The sequence below is a fragment of the Neolamprologus multifasciatus genome, chromosome 8 (genome assembly GCF_963576455.1).
Source record: "Neolamprologus multifasciatus chromosome 8, fNeoMul1.2, whole genome shotgun sequence".
In the NCBI taxonomy this organism is placed as follows: Eukaryota; Metazoa; Chordata; class Actinopteri; order Cichliformes; family Cichlidae; genus Neolamprologus; species Neolamprologus multifasciatus.
In genome coordinates, this window is record NC_140446.1 from 13,206,106 (window position 1) to 13,227,606 (window position 21,501).

At 41.6% G+C, this 21,501-nt stretch overlaps 1 long non-coding RNA gene, 1 other non-coding gene and 1 pseudogene across 2 annotated transcripts; 2 read left to right on the forward strand and 1 right to left on the reverse strand.

Annotated features, from left to right (window-relative positions):
• The first annotated feature begins 555 nt into the window (after positions 1–555).
• On the forward strand, positions 556–7,535 carry LOC146512646 (GH3 domain-containing protein-like; annotated as a pseudogene).
• Positions 7,536–8,219: 684 nt separating this feature from the next.
• On the reverse strand, positions 8,220–8,302 carry trnal-cag (transfer RNA leucine (anticodon CAG)). Its single transcript has one exon. It is a non-coding gene; the product is annotated as a tRNA-Leu (tRNA).
• Positions 8,303–19,298: 10,996 nt separating this feature from the next.
• LOC146512648 (uncharacterized) lies at positions 19,299–21,056 on the forward strand. The gene is made up of 2 exons (XR_014875682.1): positions 19,299–19,488; positions 19,705–21,056. It is a non-coding gene; the product is annotated as an uncharacterized LOC146512648 (long non-coding RNA).
• Positions 21,057–21,501: the final 445 nt, after the last annotated feature.

The following is a 21,501-nucleotide window of genomic DNA, read 5'->3' on the forward strand; positions in this document are numbered from 1 at the left end:
AAAACATTAAATGAGGTGTGGTCAAACTTTTGACTGGTAGTATATATGTCCACAAACCCTCACACTCCCGTGTTTTATGTAAGAAATATTTAATAAGAATCTAACTTGCAGATTGATTTTCTTTGTTGTGCAATCACAACCACGGACTCTATAGCATTATCCAGGCAGTGGTGCTACATTTAAAGCAAAAACAGATAAATAAAATATAAGGGTTTTTTTTTGTTTTTTTGTTTTAGTTGGTATTTCCAGGTTTATTACGTCATGATTTAGTCAAACCAATCAGCGTCTAGTTCTGACCCAAATACGGAAGCAGCACAGACAGCGGCGAAAGTAAAAGTTGACACGCTTTCTTGGGCGTGGAAATGCAGTCCAAAGCTTTTTATAGACATTAATTATTATAACCACGGGGACATCACATCTTATTTAATGCTCAAGATGTCTTCCTCTTGGTTTTCGCGTTGCACTTCCGCTTTGTTTTGGCGGTTTTATCGGTCGCCCTGGCCATCAGCGGACAGATTCCCGGTAAGCGGTGAATGAGGTGCGCGAAATAGCGAAATAAAAACCATCCTGTCTCGACAGGATTGCGCACTTTCATGGTAGACTGCGTACTCTTGTTTGTAGATGAGAAGAAAGGTAACGGTCTAATGCTGACTAACAGCGCCCCCACCTGGCTCCTCTGTGTTTTTGTTTGTCTTGTGTAACAGCCATGCCGACCCCTCTCCCCGCTGTCATCGGTTGTGCTCTGTGGCCGGGATGGCACTAATCTTGAAGATAAAGGTTGAAAACCGGACGTTAAGCAGCCTTCTGAGCCAGCATGTAGCGGTGAGGTTGTAGGCTGGCTGGGCAGGCGGCAGAGAAGGAAACTTGAAAGCAGACACACTCAAAGTCAAAGAAGTCCAACAGGAGACGCTGCTGAAGCGCTTGCGTAAAAACGGAGATACGTATTATGGAAGACCGTACGACTTCAGCTCAATAAAAGGTAAGCAGTGAAGTAGATGGCGTTAGTTTAGCAAGCAGGTAGTGTGAAGACATTTGTGTTATTCAGTGTTAACGCTTGGGAAGACCGGGGTGACACATTAAAGGAAAAAACTCGTGCCACCAGCTGCCACCAGAGTCCTTAAAGAACGGCGACAAATCACAACTTCATATTGATTTGATTCCTATTTAGATGTGTTGCTATCCAAAAATAATTAAAGCTGCATCTATCTGTTCACAATTTTATTGTTTTGTGAGCAAGTCAAGCTTTTTTAAAATTTCTTTTTATTTTGTTTTAAACCTGTGTCATCAAATTTATTGTTTTCAATGAACAAATGTCCCGAGACATTTTCAGCGTACAGGTGACTAAAACAGCATTTCATGCATTGAGTGGAATTTGGCTTGTTTTGTAGACTTAACTCCATGTGCTGATTTGTTATTTAGTTGTGCCAAAGGGTTTCCAAATGAATTAATTTATGTTATTACAGTAATATTTGTAGGAAATATTGGAGGGAAGAGGAATAATGCTGTAAGTCAAAATCAGTTTATTTTTCTCATATTTTTCTCATTTTTGTCAGATAATTGACACTGAAAACACATGTAGCCTGTACACCTGTAGCGAGATGAAATCAAATACAACTACCATCATTTATGTTTATATGTGTATTATTAACGTTACAGTCATATTTTTTTTTTAGTATCACTCTTTTCATTCCTGTACTACAACACCCTTAGTATTGATTTAAAAAGTACTACACTATTTCTATGATCATCTGAGATGAAAATTATCCTGATTACCACAGAGTTAAGATGCCTACTTGTGACTTTCTCTTTTCTTCCCCTCCACAATTTCATTGCTTCACTTAAATAGCTTTGATATAGAAGCTGCTGCGTGCTGTGTGTCTTGCTGGAGTGTGAATTTACTTGTGTCCATGGTTCACCTGCCTATGCCCTGTGCACATATAGCAGCAGTATCATATAGTCTGTGGATGAGAGTGTGGTTTCTGAGAGGACCACCAACTCATTCTGCTTGTTGTAATGTTGCTGTTTAAACTATTCACAGCAGGCCAGGGTATTAAATGACCCTGAGTATACTGGGAAATGTCCCAGTGTTCCCGATGGGCACGGACAATGCAGCAGGTCCTGAGAATTGCGATGCTGAAAATTGGGGACTGTTTGATACTTGTGCTTAAATGATGGAAAGATAAATTAGAGGTGTCAATACAGTTTTGATTTAAATCATGAAATCTCTTTATTTTCTAGATATTAAAGAATTTCAGGCATGCCATCCTATTACTACATACACGCACTATCAAGACCTAATCAACCGCATCGCAGCTGGAGAAGAGAAGCTCATCATTGCAGAGAAGCCATTAATTCTGGCCATGACCTCCGGGACATCAGGATCCAGTGCCATGCTGCTCAGCACTAAGGACACCAACACTGAGTTCTTCCTGCAGGTGAAGTCACTCCTTGATGATGATGATGACGGTGTAGCCCATGTGCTGCGCAAGGAAATTTTACTAATAATACTCGCTGTGTGTTTCCATCAGGGAGTGACTGTGTGCCTTAGATGCCATGCAGCAGGCATTCCCTGAGACCAAGAGCCTTCAACGCACCACCAAGTTCTTTTACACTCCTACTTTTCGGCAGTCTGAGGCTGGAATTCCCATCGGACCAAACTCCTCGACACCAGCCTCCTCACGCCACATCCTAAACCTGTACACAACTCCAGCACCTGCCTTCAAGGTACAATCAGCAAGCCTAACAAGTGGTCAGCCTTTGTGTGACCGATTCGGTAATAAAATCTTATGTTTCTTCAGGTTCCCAATGAGAAGGACACGCTCTATTTGCATCTTCTTTTTGCGCTGAAAGATCCTAATGTGGGAACTCTGGAGTCCAACTTCGCCTCCACAGTTTTCTATGCCTTCAGTGCCCTACAGGTACCCAGTTGTTTGTCTGGAATGAGTTACTTTTGTTGTTTTTGTGTTTTTCTTTCTTTTTTATGTGAGTAGAGGCATAAAAACAGGACTTAATGGGAAACCGTAAAGTATGTAAAGTAATTCATCCATTCCATCCTTCAAAGAAAAGCATTAGCAATGTTATTTCTTGTCTATTTTAAGAGACAACGTTTCATTGAGCAGTAGCAGGCTGTTGTTGTCCTTCACATGTGCCTCATTTCGTTCTCACTGGGACATCATCTAGTAAAACAAGATGAATCTTGAGTCAGGTGTTTAGCTCCCACTGACTGATTAAAACATTTGTGTTAATTGCTTTATGAATAAAGGCTTGGGCAAGTCATTTCTCCCTAATATGCTCTCGATCTCATAGGAGTGTTGGCAGGAACTTGTGGAGGACATTGAACGGGGGAAAATCAGCACTGCTCTGTCTCTGGAGCCCAAAGTGAGGGCCAAGCTTGAAGCGCTAATGAAGCCAGACCCACAGAGAGCTGCCCAACTCCGGGCCCACTTCCAGGACGGCTTCAGGGGATTGCCAAGCGCCTGTGGCCTCATCTGAACCTGGTCCTGGCAGTGGACTCAGGCTCCAATCAGATCTACGGTGAAATGTTGAGGGAAAGTTACTGCAAAGGAGTGCCTTTCTACTCGCCCTTCTATGCTGCTACTGAAGGTAATAGCCTTCATTTACATTTTTTAAGCTGTTTAATTAAAAACCGTTGCAGTTGGGCATTTGTAGGGTTTCTATATGTGGATGAGGTCAGCATTTGCTCTCATTATCTGTGCCCCTGCAGGTTTAATTGGGGTGAACCTGTGGCCTCAGGAGTCAGAAAGACGTTACTTGCTGTGCCCTCGCTCAATGTTCTGCGAGTTCCTTCCAGAGAGCAGCCTGGATGAGGAGGCCCCTCACACTCTGCTGATGGAGGAGGTGAAGGAGGGAGAAAACTATGAGCTGCTTGTCACAAATGCTTCAGGACTTTACAGGTTTGATTTCATCTACAAACAAATATAAATAACTGCAGCTGTATGTTTACGTCCTCATGATTGTGGATGGGTCCACACTGCATTTTAACATGTTCTAAATCTGTTTAAGTTTGTCACTTGACACTGACTCTCAACATCAGCAAAACTAGAGAGATGATAGTGGACTACCGGAAACTACCAGTCAGAGAACACCAGCCCATCCACATCAACGGTGTCAAGGTCGAAAGGGTCAGCAGCTTCAAGTTCCTTGGAGTCAACATCACCGAGGACTTCTCCTGGACCCTTCACACAGACACTGCTATCAGGAAAGCTCGCCAGCGGCTTTACTTCCTGAGGAGGCTGAGGAAGTTTAGCATGAATGCCAACATCACCTCAAATTTTTACAGGTGTGCAATTGAGAGCTTGCTGACGAGCTGCATCACAGTTTGGTACGGAAGCTGCTCTGCCAGCAGCCGTAAAGCACTACAGAGGGTGGTGAAGGCAGCAGAGCACATCACTGGCACGAGGCTTCCTGCCATTCAGGACATTTACCTCCAGCGATGCCTCCATAAAGCACACAGCATCATCAAGGACCACAGCCACCCAGCACATCAGCTGTTCTCCTTGTTACCATCTGGCAGACGTTACAGGAGACTGTCTGCTCGGACTACAAGACTTAAAAACAGTTTTACCACCAAGCCGTACGACACCTCAACCACAAGACACTTAACACACACAACACAGCACTCAGAAGCTACCCTGTAGCTTCACAAGTACTCTGTTTAATCTGCACTGGTCACTTCACTTTATTGTCATTGATATTTATATTTAAAGTGCAATACTGTAATTTTCTGCTGCTCATTCTGTGCAATATCCCATCTGCCCTCCCGTCATATTTCTTTTCAAGATTTTCTTTTAATCACTAGTGTACATATATTTATAGATACATATATATTTAGTCATCTTTTCTCTTTACCATGTCTCTCTAATATTTAGCTCCTTACTATTTTTATATTTTTATATTTTATTTTATTATATTTTATTATATTTCTGTACTGTATCATGCTGCTGAGTGACTGCTGCCTCGTCAAACACATTTCATTGCAATGTTGACCCTGTGCTAACTTGCATATGACAATAAAACTTGAAACTTGAAACACTTCACTACTTTTAGGTTGGACATCCTTTTTTCTTAATTCTTCACAGCAAAGATTCAACACGGTACTGGAAACATTCCAGAGAGAATTTGGTCAGTGTTGACATGATGGGAATCTCCCGTTCCACAAATGCTCTATTGGACTGAGACTGTTGTGACTATGGAGGTCATCTGAGTACAATGAACTCAAGAAACTATTTTGAGACTTGATTGAGCTTTGTGACATGGTGTGGTATCCTACTGGAAGCAACCATCAGAAGATGGGTACACTGTGGTCATAAAGGGATGGACATGGTCAGCATCACTATTCAGTTGGAAGGCTGTGGAGTTTAAAGGATTTTGGTACCAAGGAGACAAAGAAAATATCCCTGACACCATTATGCTACCACCACCATCTGCCTGAACGATTGTTACAACAAGGCTTTCATGTTGTTTATGCCAAATTCTGACCCTCTCTCCAAATGGTGAGCAAAAAAATGAAACTCTAGCAACTTTTTCCAATCTTGTCCAAACTTGGTGACCCTATGTGAATAATAGACTCAGTTTCCTGTTCTTCAGAATCAGATTACTTGTGGGAATAAATGTGGATTACAGTTGCTCCAAGTCGGTAACAGTAACAGCCTAACTATTTAAACAATACAGTATGTTACAGATTTTATACATTTAAGAAACAGCACTAATATATACAAATCACTCAATTATAAATATCAAGAGGTGATTTTAAATAAATATCAAGAATATTGCAGAGTACGAGTGGCAGCTGATGTGGTCTTCTGCTGCTGTACCCATCTGCTTCATAGTTCAATGCACTGTGATTATAGAAATGCTCTTCTTGATAATTTGGTTGCAACAAGTCATTATCTGAGTTTCTGTTGCCTTCCTATAGGCTCAACTCATTCTGGCCACCCTCCTTTGAGCTCTGACATCAGCAAAGCATTTCTACCAGAGATCTGCCGCTCACTGGATATTTTCTCTTTTCCGTGCCATTCTCTGGAAACCCTAGACATGATTGTGTGGTGAAATCCCTGCAGACACCAACAACCATGCCACATTTAGTCACTTAGATCAACTTTCTGACCCATTTTAATTTTGGTATGAACTTCAGTGGGTTATCTTGACCATGGCTACATCTCTGTGTGCACCAAGTTTCTGAGTGGCTCATTAGATATTTGTGTTAATGAGTAGTTGAACAGGTGTACTTAACAAAGTTGCTGAATGAGTGTAAAATCAGATTTGTCCGGTGGCTCTGTATGACCATCACTGCAATTAAAATGTGATATTACAACTATAACAAACTCTCATATTTACCTGTATATTTCCCTTGTTACAGATATCGCATCGGAGACATTGTAAAAGTTGTTGGATTTCACAACCAGTGTCCCATCGTGGAGTTTCAGTACAGGTACAGCACTGGACAGCCGTACAGTTTTTCTTATGCTGTGTCTGTGTATATATATAAAGCATGACACAATACTTTCTCCTTGCTTCCATGCTCCATTAGACGAGGTCAAATGCTGAATGTTCGAGGAGAGAAAGTGTCAGAAGCGTTGTTCCTCAGTGTTTTGAAGAAGGCCGTCGCTCAGGGGCCAGGAGCTCAGCTGGTTGACTACTGCTGTGCTGAGAGCGGCATCCTGGGTAATATTTGTTCTTGTTTATACACTTAAATCATAGAAGAAGTTGGAATATGATGCGAAAACTATTGAACCTTTGCACCATATTTTATTTTATTTATTGTGCATTGCAGGAGATACAATTGGTGGCTCGGATCCCTCACTACCAGGTGTTCTTCAAGCTGAAAGGTGTGAGGAGGCTTACAGAGGAACAACGACATAAGGTAAGAGAAATCCTAATGAAGGTTCACCAACAGGCAGCATGTTTACAGTCTGTCATTAAATCACTCTACCTTGTCTTTCTGTTTGGTGTTTCCTTTCTTGCTTCCCAGCTGGACATTTCTCTCCAGCAGGATTCGGCTGTCTACAAATCCTTCCGTATCAAAGGCAGCATCGGGCCAATGAGAGTGCAGCTGGTGGCAGAGGGAGCGTTTAACAAACTTCGTAAGCAGATGATGGCGTACTCGAGCACCTCACCCAATACGTTCAAAATGCAGCGGGTGCTGCGCAGGAAAGAATATGCTGAATTCCTTCTGGGCAAAACGATTTCCTGAGGTCACTTACAGACTGATGATATTGGATGTTTTTTTCCAGTTTAGTTTATTTATGACTGACTTAATGAAGTGTGCCTGTGGGAGATGTTAACCACGATGCATTAACTCTGTTAATTTTTCACTGTTTTTATTTTCTCAACTATATCTCTAAACTAGTGCCAAAATATTCCAGAAGTCTCATCTGTACAAAACCCCCAATTTAGAAGTTTCCCGAGTATTTCCAGTGGGAATTTTCTGGTGACACCAGCACCAGAAAATCTTTGAGCTGTATTTAAATGTAAGCTTCAGTTGCCATTCCTCAATAAATTTCACTTCACTTTTCTTCCAATGTTTTTTTTTCTGGGCAGTTAAAGGAAAAGCAAAATAACATGCTGTTAATATCTTGCATTTTTAATGGAGTTATTTAAGCTTTCATTTTAATAATAATAATAATAATAATAATGGATTGGATTTATATAGCACTTTTCAAGGCACCCAAAGCGCTTTACAATGCCACTATTCATTCACTCTCACATTCACACACTGGTGGAGGCAAGCTACGGTTGTAGCCACAGCTGCCTTGGGGCAGACTGACAGAAGCGAGGCTGCCATATCGCGCCATCGGCCCCTCTGGCCAACACCAGTAGGTGGTAGGGTAAAGTGTCTTGCCCAAGGACAAAACAACCAGGACAGAGAGGCCGAGGAACGAACCGGCGACCTTCCGGTTACAGATGCGCTTCCCAACCCCCTGAGCCATTGAACAATTGATTTTGCAAAACATTCGGACTCCGGTAGACGCATGAGAGAGGTACTTGAGGTCAGTATCTTGCACAAGGATATTTGGCATGTAGATTAAAGCATCCCATCACCAACCTGGTAGGTGACCTGCACTACAGCACCCCCGACACTAACTAAACCAGATTTCAAGTTCATAACTTGTCAAAAGCAGTTGCCATTTGGTGGCAACTCCTTTATTGAAGGAAGACATCAACATAACGTTTCAGTCTTGAGTTTAATAAGCAAGGGATGTCAGGAGTGGGATTTGACCCCACGCCTCCAGGAGAGACTGCGATCTGAACGCAGCGCCTTAGACCGCTCGGCCATCCTGACACATTTTCCCTTGTTGATACAGAATCCACATGACAGACTACCAGATCAAGACACCTTTACAACTGATCAGATTGGCAGACTATTACACCTCTGCTTTACCAACACATATTCAGCTGAGATTCAAGAAGTCACTTGGATGAGTGATGAGACATTTCTTCAACTATGTGATAAATGAAATGTGACCAAGTTGGCAGTACAGAAAGGAACTGACTTCTACTTCACATCTAAAGCACATTTGTGAGATTTGAGGTTTAGATCTATGTATTTTTGCAGGCTGAGATCAGTTGGTGAAGGAATATGTAATGGATGTCTGTGAAGGTTCTCAGTCATCCAGGTCATTGTAGTCTATTCAATTCAATTCAATTCAATTTATTTATATAGCGCCAAATCACAAACAAAAGTCGCCTCAAGGCGCTTCATGGATACAGAGAAAAACCCAACAATCATATGACTCCCTATGAGCAAGCACTTTGGCGACAGTGGGAAGGAAAAAACTCCCTTTTAACAGGAAGAAACCTCCAGCAGAACCAGGCTCAGGGAGGGGCGGCCATCTGCTGCGACCGGTTGGGGTGAGAGAGAAGGAAGACAGGATAAAAGACATGCTGTGGAAGAGAGACAGAGATTAATAACAGATACGATTCAATACAGAGAGGTCTATTAATACATAGTGAGTGAGAAAGGTGACTGGAAAGGAAAAACTCAATGCATCATGGGAATCCCCCGGCAGCCTGGTGTGAAAAATTGCTGCCACAACCGCCCCCTCGGCCTGTGCTTCGAGATTTCTGGTAGTTAGAATGACTCGGGGGTGTTGATTCATTTAAACTAACATAATCATCCTGCTGCAACAGGTTTCTGTAAGGCAGAGTAAATCAATTTGTTGATCAATTATTACGTCATGTACTAACAGAGAACTTGGAGGAGAGAGACCTAATATTAATAATCCACATTTCACTGTTTTACTCTTTGGTTCAGATGTGGATACTGTATTGTTCTTTCTTTGTAATTGTTTATGTTTAAGTTGTTTGTTGCTGGTTTTTAGTTTGTTTTTTGTCTTTTTGGAAGCTGACACAGTCTCTATGGAGATGGGGTTTTTTTTTGGGGGGGGGGGGGGGGGGTAGCAGGAGGAGAGAAGCTGCAGAGAGGCGTGTAAGACTGCAACTCTGCTTCCTGGTCCCAACTCTGGATAGTCATATTTTGGGGGGTTTAATAAATTTGTCCATATTTCTAGAAATGACAGCTGCTCCGTCCAAAGTGGGATGGATGCCGTCTCTCCTAACAAGACCAGTTTCCTCCAGAAGGTTTGCCAATTATCTATGAAGCCCACATCGTTTCTGGGACAACCACTCAGACAGCCAGCAATTTAAGGAGAACATGCGGCTAAACATGTCACTCCTGGTCGATTGGGGAGGGGACCAGAGAAAACTACAGAGTCCGACATTGTTTTGGCAAAGTTGCACACCAATTCAATATTGATTTTAGTGACCTCTGATTGGGCGTAACCGGGTGTCATTACTGCCGACGTGAATTATGATTTTACTAAATTTACGTTTACCCTTAGCCAGCAGTTTTACATTTCCTCAATGTCCGCCTGCTCTGGCCCCTGGAAGACAATTGACTATGGTTGCCGGTGTCTCTAGCTTCACATGTCTGAGAACAGAATCACCAATTACCAGAGTCTAAGGAGCTTGGAAACTTCTTTAAACTTCTTTAAGTTGCTGGAAGACGTTTCACCTCTCATCCGAGAAACTTCTTCCAGTTCTAGGGTCAAATGGTGGAGTGTCCCAGATTTAAGGCCTGTGGGAGTGTCCACAGGCCCTATGCCACCACCTCTGTTCAAAGATGGTCATTCACAGTGGACGCATGAGAGAGGTACTTGAGGTCAGTATATTGCACAAGGATATTTGGCATGTAGATTAAAGCATACAATGACCAAGCAGGTAGGTGACACCCCCCGACACTAACTAAACCAGATTTCAAGTTCATAACTTATCAAAGCAGTTGCCATTTGGTGGCAACTCCTTTATTGAAGGAAGACATCACATAACATTTCAGTCTTGAGTTTAATAAGCAAGGGATGTCAGGCGTGGGATTTGACCCCACGGCTCCAGGAGAGACTGTAATCTGAACGCAGCGCCTTAGACCGCTCGGCCATCCTGACACATTTTCCCTTGTTGATACAGAATCCACATGACAGACTACCAGATCAAGACACCTTTACAACTGATCAGATTGTTGTAATCTGCTTTACCAACACATATTCAGCTGAGATTCAAGAAGTCACTTGGATGAGTGATGAGACATTTCTTCAACTATGTGATAAAATGAATGTGACCAAGTTGCAGTACAGAAAGGAACTGACTTCTACTTCACATCTAAAGCACATTTGTGAGATTTGAGGTTTAGATCTATGTATTTTTGCAGGCTGAGATCGACTTGGTGAAGGAAGTTGTAATGGATGTCTGTGAAGATTCTCAGTCATCCAGGTCATTGCAGTCTAAGGAGCTTGGAAACTTCCTTAACTTCTTTAAGTTGCTTGAAGACGTTTCACCTCTCATCCGAGAAGCTTCTTCAGTTCTAGGGTCAAATGGTGAAGAGTCCCAGATTTAAGGCCTATGGGAGTGTCCGCCCAAGAGGGACGAGGGACCCCCTAATGATCCTCTCTCTAATGACACGAGCAAGGTGTGAAAAACGGGTGTAGGTCACAATCAGCCAAGGATTTTGGGGCTAGGTTTCACATGCTCATTGTGAAACCTAGCCCCAACCTATCATGTGATTTCCTGAGGTCAAATGGCCCAGGATATGAATGGGCGTTAAGGCTTCTGGGAAGGTCTCTCAACACTGGATATAGATGTTCAGACAGTTGGTGCCCTATGCCACCAGCTCTGTTCAAAGATGGTCATTCACAGTGGACATAGATGTAACGGAGCAGTCTGTATCTGGAGTGAATTTGGCTGTCTGGTATCTCAACAACATTCAGACTCGATAGACGCATGAGAGAGGTACTTGAGGTCAGTATATTGCACAAGGATATTTGGCATGTAGATTAAAGCATACAATGACCAAGCAGGTAGGTGACACCCCCGACACTAAGTAAACCAGATTTCAAGTTCATAACTTATCAAAGCAGTTGCCATCTAGTGGCAACGTCTTTATTGAAGGAAGACATCACATAACGTTTCAGTCTCATGTTTAATAAGCAAGTGATGTCAGGAGTGGGATTGGAACCCATGCCTCCAGTCAGCTTGGCGCAAATGCCCACCTTGTGTCCACCTATGGGCCCCCGGCACGACCCAACATAATCCGCATCTTAACCCATCTAGACAACTGGGCCACCGCTCCAGAGAGCAGGTGGCAAAACCGCTGTCGTTGGTTCTGTCACACATTAGGCACTGGGTTTTTCTGTCAACTTTCAAAAGAACTTGCTAATCCTGAATCAGCATATTTCTTTTCATTGGTTTAGAAATATGCTCGTTTTCAAGCTGCGAACGTTTGTTTGAGCACAGAGGGGAAGCATTTCATCGCTGCCTTGTTCAGTTTCAGCTGGGATCCAGATTGCATTTCCAAATGATATGATGATGCTTGTTAGGCATGATGGCAACTATGATCATTGTAGTGCCACTAGGACTTTCAAATTTCACAAGGTTACATTCACACAAAGTTGTTATTTTTTCATATTACTATTTATTAGCTATGCATCCCATTTTGCCTTTGAATACATTTTAGATTTTCATATACATCTATATTTTGTTTTGTTTTTACAACTAGAGCAATGTCACAGGCACACCGAATGGACAACCCTGAATTCCAAAAGTTTCCAGAGGAAAAACAAAATATACTCAACTGATGAAGCTAGAAGTGGGCTTATAATCACTAACTGTATATAAAAGAGACTGATGTCATCCATTAGTTCAGTTCTATTTAGAAATCTTAAGCTGAGCAGTTCCACAGTTGCCCTGACCTCTTTATCACCCAAAGCCTCTTTGCAACCACAGGAGTTGCCTCCTTATGGTCAGCAATTCTGCAAACGACTGAATCAATATCTATTGTAGTCATATACATATCAAGGTCTTTCATTTTTTTTTACACATTTATGTTGTCATGGTTTTTATCTCTTAGCATTCTCCTTCCACTATCTCTATAAATCACAATTAAAATAAATTATTTTAACATTTACACTATGTAACATGCTTACACTATGTTAACGTTTTTAACATAGTGTAAGCTGATGAACTTTCTCTGCAAGAAGTTGTCATAATTTATGTTATCAGTACATTACATTCACTGCCCTGGAAAATGAAATAAAATCCTACATCATGCACTGTCTCTGCAGTATGGTGTACATTTTTAGGACAATCCTCAGGTCTCAACAAAAAAATGTCAGATCTCAGGTCTCAGACTAAAAGTCGTCAGGTGTCAGGTCTCAGAAATTCAGGTGTCAGGTCTCAGAACACAAGCTATCAGACAGAGAGAAGCCTCCTTCAGGTGGCGCTGTTGTCAGGTTCCAGCAATGACTGTAGCAAACATGGACGACGCGACAGTGTCACTAGTTTCCCGGATATCTGATGAACTTAGGTGTTTACACAAAAGCTGAATTCTTTACAAAGGACTTGTTACTAAGAATTAGAGAATTGCAAATTTTCTATTTTTATTGCAAGAAGTCAGATCAAACGATTCTAAGTACAAAATATTGTAACTGTTTTAAATTAAAACAGATTGCACAGTTTACTCTATAATAAATGTTTTTTTGTTGTTCTTAAAAAGAATTATACTTCTTTATTGAACATTACCGTAACAATTCACACACAATTTCTGGTGATGTCAATAAGAAATATAACTGCATCTTTAAATGTTGCATAGTTATGATGAACCACATTTTTGGTACAGTGACCACAAATTAAAATGAGACCCAAACTCAGTTTCAGTCCACCGTTTGGGTTCTGAGGCCTAATTTTGGAATAGAGCAAAGGATTCTGGGAACCCGTGGCAAGAGGTACTAGCGCACCCAGGCTTGAAATCAGTTACACAGCGATAAAAAGAAACACAAAAAATGGCAATAAGCTGTTGTATTATTAACTGCAATAGCCGGTCGCATGACAGCCACAGGAAGCCGACGGGTAAAGAGATCGGTTGTTATCGGATTACGTCGTTGAAGAGAAATTGCCATGTTTCCGAAGTAACAAAGAGCCGACGGATGGCCTGCATTGCAGCCATTCAAAGACCAAATATAACTTCCCAGTCTGCTCCAAGCATTCCCACAAAGGTCAGTGTTTTGTAGTAGTTAATACGTCATTTTTCATAACATAATTGGTGATATGGGTTACAAGCGATTCTGGCGCTGAACAGAAATTGTCGCTATGCTCCTTTGTTTATTGTGTATAAATAGTGAATTGTCCTGACAGAATATTGCGTTTCGCTTCTGTTATTACCATGGTACATTGACAAAAACATATACTTTTATTCACAGGATAAAACAGGGTTTTTTTGTATCACTAATTGCCCAGTACAACATACAATATTATTGTCACTGCTACATTTCTGTAAGGCCTACCAGAAATTATTTCCACTAATTAATTACCAAAGGTCCTGTTAATAAACGGTTAACATATGTGTATTTATGAAGACGATTTGTGAGGTAAACCTTTGTTCGTACGATGGTCTTTCGTTCTACATGGTGCATTTCAAGGTCCTGTACCCATCCGTCGGTAAACTGTACCCGGGCTTGTGTATGTATATGTACTCACTCCAAGAACCGTATAATTATAAATATGAGCGTGGTGAAAGTTGGGCAGCACGCTAACGTTTTTTTCCACTCTGTGTGCTTGTAAGGGTCTAACACTCCTCTTTCACTCCTTTGATTGTTTCCTTGTATCTTTTCTTTGCCTTTTTGTCGAGTCTGTCTTTGTACGGTCCGGCATTATTCTCTTTCGTTTTTGTTTTTGGGAGGGGGGGCAAAGAAAAACCAAGAGGGTATTGGAACGGGAGAATGAACGTTTTGCGGTGCTGCAAATGCTTGCGTTTGATACTTGGATTGTTTTGCCATGGGTTCCCGGCATGCAATGCGCGAAAGTCACGTGGTCTGTCAATCTGTATAACAGTCCAATTAGGCTTCGCCTCACATGGGATTTTTTTCACTGGTTTTGTTTTATTCACCAAAAATAAGATAACATGCCAAAGACCACCCTGTAAAAAAACTGTAGAAATCACATGTCCTGACTAGTTAATCTTTGAGTATTTGCTACCTCGCTATTGACGGTCTCATCAATAAAATATGAATCATAGAAAAGACATGATAGATGACATAATAGGATATTAAGAACAAAATGTATTGTCCCTTAATAATCCTATTTAATCTGATCAGCATTTAGCATTTGACAAGGAAGTTGCTGATGAATGTAAACCTTGAGTTAAAGGACCTCTAGTGGTCAATCCCTGTACAGGTAAACGCTGCATTTGTGTTAATGACCAGTAAGAGCTTTAAATTTGTTTTTAAAATCAGAGCAACCCATAAAAATAGATCCAAGACTTAAAAATAAACTTTAAAGTAAATTATCACAGAAAAAGAAGACAAAACCAGTGTCTTCTAATCACAGATGTTACTTAAGTGCAATCTTTGTCCTGAATGTACTTCTGCATGACACTAAAATCAAGAAGTTTTATCCTGTGCGCAATGCCACGGCCACTCAGCAGTCACATTTGGAACAACAATAATCTTTTAAAAGCTACATAAATTGTAACCCACTAAGTTTTAGCACTAATCCTGGTATAGAAAAATGAAACAAACACACACCATTATTTATTGATTTACTATTTTTATTATGTAATGTTTTTTCAGTTGAAGCCATTTAAGGTCTATTTAATAATGCTGTGTTAGAACAGGCACTTTAAAGCTCTTTGTACTGTAAGGTTAAAACCCCACAGTATTAGAGAGAAAACCCCAGCAATCAAACGATCCCCTATGAGCAAGCACTAAGGCGACGGTGGGAAGGAAAAACTCCCTTTTAATAGGAAGAAACCTTCAGCAGAACCAGACTCAGGGAGGGGCAGCCTTCTGCTGTGACTGGCTGGGGGCATAATTGTGATGTCATTTTATGCTAAGGATACTGAATTTCATGTTTGTTAGAATTAGTGAATTACCATGATGACTATTTTAAGTATGATTATAAGTAAAACTAAAAGTGCAAGTGCACCAATTACTGAAGTCATCCAAGAAATTACATCTAACCATCTTCTGATTGTAGGAATCAGGCCTGAATTTGCTCTGTGGGGAATGGGAAACATACGCTGAATAATTGCTGAAAAATGATTGAACAATAAGGTAAATGGTGCTCCACAAATATTAAGGATGTGCCTGGTGACAAAAATGACTCCTTGGCCCGCAAGCATAACTGGAGCTGTAATAAGGGAATTAAAACCTGAAAGATTTCGGTGAAGTCTGGAAACAGCAGGGTCTCTGTCCTCTCTTTGAAGAGTTCCTTGGACAATATTTGGTTCATTCTCTGAAGATGCAGGGAGACCAACATTGAATAAATCAATGCTGTAACTCTCACTGGTGGGAGAATCTTCATGTCCAAAGTTGTTTATAGAAACAGTGGTTTTAAGAACCTTAGCTGTTTCAGAAGTCTCACTAGTGGGTGTGGTAACTGAGGTAAATGGTGCTCGACCCATATTAAGGATGTGCCTGGTGATGAAATCTTCTCTAAGGCCCACAGGCACATCTGGAACTCTACAAGAAGAATAGAGATTTGGAATATTTGAGGTAAATGGTGCTCGACCAATATTAAGGATGTGCCTGGTGATGAAATCTTCTCTAAGGCCCACAGGCACATCTGGAACTCTACAAGAGGAATAGAGATTTGGAATATTTGAGTTAAATGGTGCTCGACCCATATTAAGGATGTGCCTGGTGATGAAATCTTCTCTAAGGCCCACAGGCACATCTGGAACTCTACAAGAGGAATAAAAATTTGGAACATTTGTTTGAACTCCAGAAGAAATAGTTTCTTCTTCCTTTGTTTGAAGACTGCCTGGGACAACATTTTGTTCATTATCTTTGGGTACGTTATCTGAAGGTTCAGGAAGAATGGCATTTAATAAATCAGTATTGTAACTCTCGCTGGCTGAAGACTTTTCATCTTCAGCGTTGTTCATATTAACACTGGTTGTAGGAATCTTAGTTGTTTCACTGGAGGGTGACTGTTCGTATTCAAAGTTGTTTACAGAAACACTCGGTGAAGGAACCTCAGTTGTTTCACAGGTGGGTGACTTTTCCGTTTCACTAATGGGTGAGGTAAATGGTGCTCGACCAATATTAAAAATGTGCCTGGTGACAAAAATGACTCCTCGCCCAACTGACTCAACTGGAGCTGTAATAATGGAAGACAGAGCTGAAAGATTTGTTTGAACTCTGGAAAAAAAAGTTTCTTTGTCCTCTCTTTGAAAACTTCCTTGGTCAGCGTTTTGTTCCTTCTCTTCAGATTTGTTCATATCTGAAGGTTTGGGGAGGACGCCATTGAATAAATCAGTGCTGTAATTCTCACTGGTGGGAGACTCTTCATTTTCAAAGTTGTTTATACTGGTTTTAGGAGCCTCATCTATTTCAGAGGTGGTTGCCTGTTCATTTTCATAGGTGTTTACAGAAACACTGGTTTTAGGAACCTCAGACTGTTCATCTCTAGAAATAGATATTGGTAAGAAGAACCCATCAGGCTCTAAATAATATCTGTCAAGCTCCTCAAAGCCATCAGTGTCTGAAGAATTTTTATGACTGAAGACTGAGCGCCACATATTTGCAGACGACTATCGATTCAGAGTTAATTTAGTTAAAATGTGTTTTCAACACTAGGTGCAGTAAAGTAGAGTGCCTTACCTTGGGGGTATTTATGAGCTCGCGTTCACAGACTTCAAAGGCACACGTGCCGTGACGTCACACCTCCCTGTAGTGATGTGACGTTCTGTATCGAGGCTTCGAAGCTTGTGTCGAGTAATGGAGGGGGCGTTTCCGCGATGCGCGTGTCGAGGCTTGCTTCATTTATGGGAGGAGCTGAAAATGATGACGTCCGAAGCCTCGCTGCCCGGCTGTACCACGTGACTGGTTCATGAAGTGGTTCGAACTTTGCCGCGAGCTATGACAGCGATACAAACCCCTCAGACTTCATTCAAAAATGTAGGTGTTTGATGGAGAGTTGCAGTTAGTGAGAGTTTGGAGACAGTTTGGAGGTTTAGGAGAGTGAGGAGAGAATATCAGGAGAGAATGGAGCCAGCTAAGAAGAGGAGGATGTCCTCCCCTGTGTGGGAACATTTTGATTTTATTCCTCCCAACAAGGTATGTAAATTTCTACAGAAGATGTATTTTCATAATAGTGATGGTGCAATATAATTTATGTTAAGCTGTCTTTACTTTTGTACAAGGTGAAGTGTTTGCTATGTGCCAGGGAGCTGGGATATAACAACAACACCTCATCCATGCTTAGGCACTACACAGCTTTGCATTAGAATAGGGGAACACAGATTGTGGAGCAAGACCAGGTGAACCATCAAATGCCATGATAATATAGCATGCAGTAATGTAACTAAATGATATAACAATATTATACAGCTGTAATAAGTTACGTGTGTGATATTTATATTTGTGCTTTGTTTTTATTGTCTTTCCTCAGGTGAACAATCTCAAATAGATGAAGACCTGGTTAGCATGGTGATCGAGGACTCCCAGCCATTTAGCATTGTGAAGGACAAAGGATTTAAAAGATTTGTTAAATCATTCAATCCTAGCTATGTTCTCCCCACTAAAAGGTCATAAAAGCAGTGAAAATTTAGTTTTTACAAAATAAAATGTGAACAGGCAGGACTGAGGCCTCAGTGTGTAGCTGTCCATACCTCAACGTTACAAAAGCACAACCACTGTCCACACCCCAACCTCACCTCACAGTAAATGATCATTTCCATTTTAAGCATTTCCAAATGATCATTTTCCATACTACAATATATACACAAAGTATATATACAAAGTATACTGCCATCAATACAATATAGATGTTTTACACACTCCTTTTGTTGTTGACATTTACAGGCTGTGTGCAAAAGGCCACACTCTTCAAATTCATGCCATCTAATATTTTTACGTCCAGTAGGTGTCCTACTAGAGCAAATGAAGCTTCAAGAAGCTTTGCGCTGGGGTGAACCAATTGGATGAAAAGCTTCAGTGCTTCATGAAAGCTTCATCTGCCCATCACTACCTCCCTGAACGTTAGTATTAACCATTAAGCTAACTTTAATATTAACCTGCTGTTGGCGGGGAATGGCAACCCAGACAGGAAAAAACCCGGGGTGCATCCGCCCTTGACGATTACGCCCCCGCTGTCTCACCGTCGATTAACAAACAATACACTCCCCTTTTTTTAATTATTTACTTTTTGTGTTCAAGTTTTACGGCTTGCTCTCACATAGAAAGCTCTGGAAAGCTCTGTTAACGTGGAGTGAAATTATACTGGTCGGAGGTATTAAAGGTAACTTCTTTGTGTTTTATTCAGAAATGTAAGATTGTGGAAGCCGAGTTAGCTTAAAGCACATTGGCTACTAGCATATTAGCTAAATAAATAACGGAGGCTTGTATTTTTGTATATATTTCTATGGTGCTGTAAGCCAGTGTTAATTTACTTGTTTAGCTAAATAAATAACGGAGGACTTAACGGCAGCGACTTTGTCGCTACATCTAGCGAGTTTCAGACGCCCTTATTGACTTTTTTTCTAAAAAGCGACAAATTTGGTGACTTTTTCTGGTGTTATTGGAGTGTTATTACGACTTTTGACGTGAAAGCACGTATCGCTCTTACAAGCAGCGGGAGCTGCCGTGGGCACCTCGCCCGTGCCAAAGCACTCACAGGCGGCGGTCCTAACGCAGCAGTCGCCCCCAGCTGCTGTCAGAGCAGGAGCCTGTTTCCACCTACGCGTCCAAACTGCAAATGAATTGTGCATGAGGCGAAGCCGTGCTCCCGCACTGACTATAACGCAGGTCGTGAGAAGTTGTACATTACTTTGTTTAAAATAAATCAATGCACTAAAATACACCATTCCAATCATCTGTTCAACCTGAGCCTGTCACTGGGGAAAGTTCCACAGCTGTGGAAGACCTCCTGTGTGGTACCGGTACCAAAGACCTCCCATCCCAAGGACCTCAGCAGCTTCAGGTAGGTAGCCCTGACATCACATCTGATGAAGACCCTCCAGAGGTTGCTTCTAAGCCATCTGCACCCCCTGGTGAGGTCTTCATTGGATCCGCTGCAGTTTGCTTACCAGCCTGGCATTGGGGTGGAGGATGCCATCATCTACCTCCTGCACCGAGCCCCGACTTACCTGGAGAATCCTGGAAGCACTGTAAGGATCGTGTTCTTTGATTTCTCCAGTGCTTTCAACACCAGCCAGCCACAACTTCTGAGGGACAAGCTGGAGCTATCGGGAGTGGACCACCACATGTCCCAGTGGATACTGGACTACCTCACAGAACGCCCACAGTATGTCAGGACACAGGGCTGTGTCTCTGATACGCTGGTCTGCAGTACGAGGGCCCCACAGGGAACTGTGCTGGCACTGTTCCTCTTCACTCTCTACACTGCAGACTTCTCCATCAACTTCCCACGCTGCCACTTACAGAAGTTCTCTGACGACTGCCATAGCTGGCCTCATCACAGGTGAAGACGACTCAGAGTACAGACAGTAGACTCTGGACTTTGTGGACTGGTGCCAGCAGAACCACCTGCTGATCAATGCCAGGAAAACCAAGGAGTTGGTGGTGGACTTCCGGAGACGCAGATCCATCACACGGACACCTTCTATGACTCTGTGGTGGTATCTGTCATTTTTTACAGTGTCGTATGTTGGAGCAGCAGTTTATCGGCAGCTGAGAGGAAGAGGTTGGATAAACTCATTAGGAAGGCCAGCTCTGTTCTGGGACCCAGTGCAGTTGGTGGGAGACAGAAGGACTCTGGCCAAAATAACATCAGAGTCTCCCACCCCATGCATGTAAATGTTGCTGAACTGCAGAGCTCCTTCAGTGACAGACTGCTACATCCTAGATGCATGAAGGAGCGTTTCCGCAGGTCCTTCCTCCCTGCAGCTGTCAGACTGTACAATCAAAACTGCTCCCAACAAACAGAGTTTTACATCAGCGCTGTAACCTGCACTATTTTATCAACCCATTCACACTATAACCAGGGTTTGCCTCTTATCTGTATTTAATTTTATTTAATTTAATAACGGTACAGTACTCTTTTTTTTGTAACCCTTGTCCTTGATGTAAATATGTAAAAATTGTGTATGTTTCTGTTTTGTGTTTTGTGTACTGTTTGTTTGTATATGTTTCTTTCTTGCTGCTGTTACACCCAAATTTCCCCTTGTGGGACAATTAAAGGATTATTCTATTCTATTCTATTGCTAACTTAGAAATCGGATGTCCTTGCAGAGCCTTACCTTCATCTTCTACATCCAATTTCGACTGAAGCTGTCTGGTGATGCTTGCTATGTCCATTTTTGATTAATGTAGTTTATTAATAACATTATGGTTAAAAATGTTCTTCTTTTACTCTTACTTTTTGTGGATCACAAGGTTTAAAATTCTTTAAAAGACACACACAGACACGTAAACAAAAAAGTAACTCTATTTGTGCCTATTTCGGGTCAGTTTTGCCGGTCACAAGTCCGGATAAAGGAGGAGGGTTGGAATTGTGACATTAAAAAAAACAATAATTGCTAAAAGAAATTTAATGTGTGGTTTTAAATATATACTAAATGGTTTTAGGGTGTTTTTACTGACTTTATGTCTCTTCCATGATGTTATTTCTCTCTCCTACAGGGTCCTTTATAATTACATGACCAATATGCAAATTAGGCGATGACGTCATCTAGCGACTTCGTCCTCCAGCTTCACTGTTTATATCATGCTAACATAGCTGTGTCGCTAGCGATCACATAGCACATCATTATATACCAGCTAGCCAAACTTCAGTAACCCCACAAACCTCACTGCTGTTTACTTTCCTGTACGACGTCGGGCACAGGAACCAGCAGAAGGCAGACACCTGACTTCGGGGTGTCGTCCCAGGGTCCTTTTTTTGTAAATTTTTTGTGTAACATATCTGACATACATAAGTACGTTAGACTGAAAGATGCAGAATCCTGACAGTCAGAAAATGCTGTTTTATGCT